Source organism: Labrus bergylta, chromosome 17, assembly GCF_963930695.1.
Source record: "Labrus bergylta chromosome 17, fLabBer1.1, whole genome shotgun sequence".
NCBI classification, from domain to species: Eukaryota; Metazoa; Chordata; class Actinopteri; order Labriformes; family Labridae; genus Labrus; species Labrus bergylta.
This window is the reverse complement of record NC_089211.1, coordinates 5331360-5339074: the sequence shown is the minus strand read 5'-3', so window position 1 is coordinate 5339074 and position 7715 is coordinate 5331360.

Below are 7715 nucleotides of genomic sequence, written 5' to 3'. Positions count from 1 at the left end.
AGCTCGTGGTTAGTCTACCTTGGATGATCATGGCAAATCCACTTGAGAGGAAATGAACTGGATTTTTACTCTTGAAACCACACAGTTGAGCTCTAGATGGGTGACATGTAGACAGTCATTCACACTCACATGCACACCCATAGCATGTCTTTGGACTGTGGGAGGACGCCAAAGGACCGGGAGGGAAACAAGGCATGCACAGGGAGGACTTGCAATCTCCACAAAGAAAGGCCCCTGGGATCGAACCAGGAACCTTCTTGCTGTAGGGCAACAGTACTAGCTGCAGCACCACTTCCAGGCCCTGAACTAACCGTTTTTGAATCAATATAGAATTTAACAAGATGTTGTTTGAAGCATCGAAGCAGCAAACAGATCATTCTGAATGACAGTTTTATTTGCATGGGTGGACACGCATACTTTAGCACGCTCAAGAGACACAACAGCCTCACAGTACTACTGGAGGTCAAAAAACTCCACAAACAAAACATCCAGCTGATTATCATCTCTCTTATTTCATTACATGTGTAGTCAACAGTTTGTTTGCATGAAAGAGAGTACTCTTGTATAGCATGTGTGGGTATCATTTTCATCATTTTACAAACAGAACCTTAGTCATTAGATCAGGAAGTGATTTTAATTGCAGCTTGTCTCCATCAGTTCAAAGGGAGTAATCACACTGTCTATGTGTGTGACTGTATGGGAGTCACAGTGAATGAAGCTGGGCTCTCCTCTACCACAGCTCGTCTGCCTGAGGCGTCTGAGGCGTCTGGCTTTTGTGCTGGTTTTTGGAAAAGCTTGGAACACTTTGCCAAAAGATAAACAATTCATGTGTAATAACACGCTCCATCTTGTTGCTGAGATTTAAACATAAACATCACCATTTACATAAATGTACCAGCGCACTTTGATTCAGAACACACTGTCGGAAAACCCACATTTACCTTTAGAGCACTGACACACACACGTGCAGACTGCCTAACCTTACTGCATTGAAGCTAAAATGAGAGATTTAAATACCTTTGCTTGGAAGATGCAAACTTGCTGGGTTTAAACTCCTGCCCCTTCTGAAGCTGAACGGTTTAACAGAGAGCCAGAGAGAAACCAAAGACACGCCCATACAGCGTGGTGACCACAGCAGCTCAGAAATGTGTGAGCAATAAAAGGAGGACAGCAAAATGGCAGAATCAGTATTCAAAATCTCACAATCCTGATGATGTTGTGACCTGTGTTTTAAGGCGGGGCTCTGCGCTCTCTTTGTGGGATGAATGATACGGCACTATTGATAATCCTTGAATGTAGCATTGACCCATTTAATCTAAAGTCCACAATTAGCATCGGATCCACACAACAGAACCAAAATGTCCAACAAAAGTAAACACAGCACATGCAGTTACAACCAGTCATTACAATTCCCTCAGCTCAGCAGTAATATCTCCCAGTCTGTATGAGTCTCACTGCCTCAGAGTTCGGGCTGAAACCCACAAGACCCTCAGTCTTTTTTTAGTTCCCCCGTCTTAAATGCAAAGCTTTTACTGCTATGGCAATGAGCCTCAACTGGAATGGAAAAGAGCTCACTTGTGGACGCTTTTGCCCTCACTCTGAATTTCCTATTATGCAGTCTATACCTACTATTTTGCTGGATGGTTTTAGGTTTATTCGTTTATTCTCTGGCAGGCAGACTTTCTCACAGCTGGACCGGGATGTCCATTAGCTTGATGCTAAAACTGAAAGTAATTTGCCATCCACAGGCTAAGAGAATTAGCATTGCCACCACAGTTATTTTAACTTTATTTAATTAAAAAAAAAATTGTAAAATGAATAATTTTTTAAGTTAGAAGATGCTAAATTAGTTTCATCTCTACAGTCTGAAGTGTTACAGTTATGTCAGTGGGCAAAAGTCAGAGGCCTGTAGGCTAAATGAATTTAGCACAAATGATCACGAAGGGGTTTACCATGAAACTTGTCACTCACTTACACCACAGAAGTGATGGAAGAGGATGCTTCAGGCCTGGAATGTAAAAAATTATAATACAAATAATTATTTTTTGTCTTCTTCTATAAGAAAGGGAGGGCTTTTCCAGCTAGCCCATTTATACCAGCCATCCCTGGTTAATATAAACGTTTGTCAGCTTAGCAAAAAGCTTTCTCTCTTCTCTGTTTACTTCAACAAACAGAACAACAGTTGGCCTTTTGCAGGACTTTGCAAATAATAAAAGGAATGATGCCTGAAGTCCAAACTCTGTTACACTGTCATTGGTATTCACATTTATAATGCCTTTCAACTTCCTTAATGTGGCTCTTGTATGATGATGAATAAATGTAAATATGAAGGAATGCACATTTTATTAACAGTCTTAACTCAGGTTGCTTAAACTGAGGGGAATTTAGAAGAGTCACACGTACTAAAAAGGAGATTAGTGCAACTTTTGTTGACAAAAACAGCAACCTACTGTGTCTGTGTCTTTGTCTACTCCATCATAGTCTCAAATCAGGAATAATAATAGTAGCTAATCTGTTGTTTGTATATTCAAATACACAAATACACAAACCAAGAGAATCTGTCACCTCAAGTGCTATAAACAAAGTTTTGTATTCCGTTAATCTCCTCTCATTCACTGGCTTGGTTTCTTATACCTTTTTCATTTCAGATCAACTGGCATGAGAATGAGGTCAATGTCTACCACCTACTTCCTGTTGGGGACTTTTGGGGTCACCGTTTTTGATGCTCGCATGCCTGATGAAGGTTTCCTTGGTTGGGCAAAACAACATGCAATTTTCACACTGCTTGAAAGAAATGTATTCTGAAATGTCTGTATGTGGGAGTAACCATACCATGATTCATTTGCATATTGCTGTTTTCTGACAAAGGGACTGGGGGAGATTGGGGAGCTGTACCAGAATGTGAAGGTTATGTGGGGAGGTGGGTGGTATGCAGAGGTATTGTATGTAGGAGGATGGACTCTAAAATAAACTTGACAGTTTTCGCTTTGTTTAACAAATGATGGGAAGATATTTGACAAGCTACATTTTCATGGTAACACACAGTGTTGAGCATGATCCTGTACAGAAACCATTGTATCACAATATGTTGAATTTCCTCTTCCACCATAAGTGGGCTGCAGGTGACAAACCTTTAGGTTTATTTTCATTCCCTTTGATTAAAAACTTTAACATCGGCTTCTGTTTTTATGTCAAACACTGCAACATGGCAAAAATAGCAATTAAAGAAAGCTACATTTCCACTGACTCTAATATTGGCTTGACTTTTCAACTGTATGTTTTTTTTTTGCATCTACATAGACAATCCTAACCTCGGTTACATGTAGGCAAGTCTGTTTTTTAAGATTGTTAACATTGCTTTTAAAACAAAAGAAATCTGTGTATTCAATCAATCAAGCAGTTCAAACTAGGATTATCATTAAATGTGAGGGAATATTCCCAAATCAATCTGATTTCAAAAGCTCTGAATGACCGAGGCATACATTTTTAGATATCAAATTCAGACTGTACAGTGCAAACTGTGAAGTGATGATTAAATGGAAAATTGAATCTATTTTGCATTATTTTTCTTTCAGATTGACCGCCAACATTAACTTTCAGAGAACTGACAGTGATGGAAAAATTGATGGCCTGTTTACAAAAACAACTTAGGTGTGACTGGCCATTGTTAGAAAATGTTCTCAACTGTGAGTGATGACGTCTATACCAGTTTCACATGTTGTATTCAAATTCTAAAGGTATATTTAGTGCTGATTAAGTGATCTGAGGGCCATTTCTGTGGGTGGGGGGGAGAGAGAGACGGATATGTATGTGTGTGGTTGTAGCACCAAAATAATCACAGAACTCTTGACTTCCTGTGTTTGAGGAATGAATGCAAGAATTAGAAGCCACTGAAGCCTTCATTGAGTTTTCTATGTGTTGCTTCAATATATTCATTGCTTCATAGAGGAGCATGTAAAATCATGCATGCAACCTAAAAGTCAACAGCTGCTCATACGGGACAACAATCAGCATTAGACCCATGGCTTGAAAGTTAAAGAAAATCATTTTTAGCTGACTTTGCAACATCATTTCCCTTAAGCCCTTGACCACCGTCAAACAACTTCACACTGTGGCATAAGTGAGCAAATTGAGGCATCAAGTGTTTTACAGCTGGTTAAGATAAAAGACTGTTTCAGAGATCTGTCTTACTGGGACTTATGGTTGCTAGGTTACGAATGTTGTCTCGCTGCACTCCTGCTTCCCTTGGCCGTTACTGTTATGTCTGATTCAAATTGCTCTGTATGCTTTATATTTGATTTTATTAAAGAATATTTTAAAAGTAAAACGTAAAACAATTGAAAGGAATTGTTTCCTTGCAACGGCAACAATTCAAGACCTGGAAATAGGACCCTCGATAAAAATTGGTCTGAGTGCACTTAGGCCCTAAGCTTGAACTCCGCAATAGCTGTTGACAAAGTTAAAAGAAAGTCCCTCCTCTTCTTAATTTTGCTTGGCCGGTGAGGGAGGACTGACTCGACACTAGTGATGGGGTTCTTAAAGTTGAACTATTTTCAACTGAGAGCGCTATGAGAGCAGCGACAAAAAAACAGCCGACACAGAGAGCTTCTGCAGTTAGGATGCTGACAAGGAAAACGCTCCCCTGCTTTGGATTTCTTCTGAAAATAGGCACTTCAAAAACTATTAGCGGACAGTTACAATGTTACAATTCACTTAGCAGATGCTTTTGTCCAAAGCGACGTACATCAGAGAGTAATCCATTCATACACCGCCACTGAAGCAGCGGGAGCAATGTGGGGTTAAGTGTCTTGCCCAAGGACACATCGACATGTTCCTCAGCTAGGAATCAAACCCTCAACCTTCTGTTTGAGAGGCGACGACTCTACCAACTGAATCACAGGCCCTTACTCAGCCAATAGTGTGACTTGAATTCTAAGTAATTAATTGTAATGGATGATCCGACTGGCTGCACTAAGAAGTGTAGTTGTGTAGCAGTCAATGAAAAGATGATCCTATTGCGAACTTGATTTCATGGACCCATCAGTTTATCATCCCAGACTGTAGGCTCAAATCTGCTTCGGTGCAGCGATGTGCATTTTGTAACACTTTTAGTATATAATTGATGAAGAAGGGTTTGCTTTAGAGTGTCTTGAGATTGACATGTTGCTAACATGGTGACGTCTAAACCATGACAGAGGTTGTTGTAGGTTGTAGGTTGATGTAGGTTTATTATCTCTACGTATAAGTCGAGTTCATTCCATGTGAATCTTGTATCTTGTGGTGAAACCTTTATCTTTTAACCATGACTGGCCAACCAAATAAGCTTAATCACTAACTGCCTCTTCTGCCAATGAATGTATAGCTCCTCTTCTTCTTCAGAGTGCATTTTCAAAATGTGTAAAATAGTGCATTTTGCATGCAGCTATGAAATAAGTCTCAACAATATTTGAGCTTTTGTTTATTTGACCCTGAAACTATTTTCCATTTGCCCTTATATTAACTTATGTTGCATTGTGGGGAAAAAAACGGCACTCTGGGATTCTAAAGAACTTCAAAAATACAAATGTGTCCACATGCACGTCAGAGCTTTTACACTTTTTTTTTTGTTTGTGTTAAAGGGGATGTTGCAGTTTCCCCTGTAGTGACAGTAACAAGCGGCCGTCCCACGTGTCACATCCCCGCTCCTCCTCCCACGCTTCTCGCAGAGAGGAACACACAAAGCTATTATTATCGCTGACAGGAAACATGCTGAACCACAGCAGCGATCTGAGCCGACTCTCACTCAGAGACTCTTTGTCTCTGGTTCCCTTACTCATCTCTTCCTTTCTGTTTTGTGGCTGACGCTCCCTTCAGTTCTTTCTTTCTCCTTCTGGTTCACTAACTTTCTTTTTCTTCAATTGTTTTTTTTTCCGCAGTCTTGGTATTACGTTTAATGCATTGCACACAAAATGAAAGGCTCAGTTGATACCATCTCCCCTGGTTTTCAATCTTGTTGTGCCTCTTTTTGTATCGAGTCATTCATAAAGTTTAGTTTTTAGTTTGAGACTGCTGCACCTACAACTTCCGCTTCCACCTCAACACAATGGAAGTGAATGGATCTGGTTAATGGTACTTTAAGCATATTAAACACATTTTAACATCTGGACAGTAATGTCTACAAGCAGTTGGAGCGACAGAAAAAAAAGCTCCAGACACAAAGCACAACGTATTTTTGGGCCTTTATGCCTTTATTTTGATAGGGCAGAGGACAGAGTAGGAAATCTTGGCGAGAGAATGAATGGAGAGGAGCCATAGGTCGGTTTTTCGAGCCTGTGCTGACAACTTGGAGGACTTTAGCCTCTGCACAAGTCTACGCCCCGCAACACTGACATTTTATCACCCAACAGAGCTGATAGCAAAAAGCTGCTCATACATCTCTGCTACACCACCGACATCGTTCTTGTTGAGCAGTGACTACCAGGTGGAGAAGGAAGAGAGGAGAGTATTTTAGAGTCACTCAAGCGAACAGACGTCTGCCTGTCATTGGACAACACAATGGTGTGTCTAGACCAATAACAGTCGACCATGAAACATATGTGACTTGTCTATGGTTTTAATCGTCTCTTTGGGGAAATGTCTCTCTCTTTGGCTTCTAAATGATCCATTGCATTAACAGACCACTCTACCACCAATGTTTCTTAGTTGTTTTGGAGATTGGCAGGTTGTTGAATTATAATCAGTGATGAACTGAAGTACGAGACAGAGCATGTTGACTGTTTAATATCAAACACAGAAACCATTTTTTCTTGCCTTAAGAGTTTTAAAAAACCATGCATCTTGCAGGAAACCATTCATAAGCTGTGTGAACCATAAACAACAGTTACATTTTCTCCAAACTTCTTTTGGGAACACCTTTGGCATATTAAGTACATTTTGTGGAGATAGGGTTACATCATGTAAAAGATCACAGAACCAGAATCCAGATCAGTTCACTTTTTATACCCAGATCCAGTCCTACAGTATCTTTGATGATGCTCTGGGTTATTTTTTAACATTTCAGTTTAGTACCCTCCAAAGAAAATTGATGCACAGGCCCCAAGTTTCAACATCTTCTTAATTTTGCTTGGTTGGCTGGCTTCCCAAACCTCACAAAATATTTGATTTGTTTTTTTAGATTTTCTTTGTGCTAAGGTGTGAGTAAAGCACACAAATATCCTTTATGTTCATGAAGACCTCGAGCTGAAACGCGTCCGTTGTTGTTTTGCTGTTCTTACCCGGCTAAAGGAAACTTAAAGGACATTTGTGTTCTGACTTTTCTGTCTCTTTTTAAACTGATAGTAAAGTCTGTCATTTTATCATTTGAAAGCCCAAACAGGTCTCTAGTTCAGATCTATAAATATTCAACTTTAAAGTCAAGTCTTGTTTTAATAATGTATGTTTTCACTTCTTGTTTCTGTGTTGATTTTCAGTTGTTAGTCTGTTATACAACCACATTTTTAAAACCCTTGAATAAATTTCATTTCCACCTGCTGGGATCTGATCCCTCACGTACACACTATTGTGCAATGCTTTTCTTTAAGGTACACCTCCCACACACACACACACTCTCTGTTTAAGACTTATGATCATTAACAGGCAGAGAGGAGACGAAGAAGAACTGACTGACAGAAGAAAATTCACCTGAGCTGAAAAAAAACTTTCCATTAATAAATTAAGACCCTTTGAGCAATTTACAG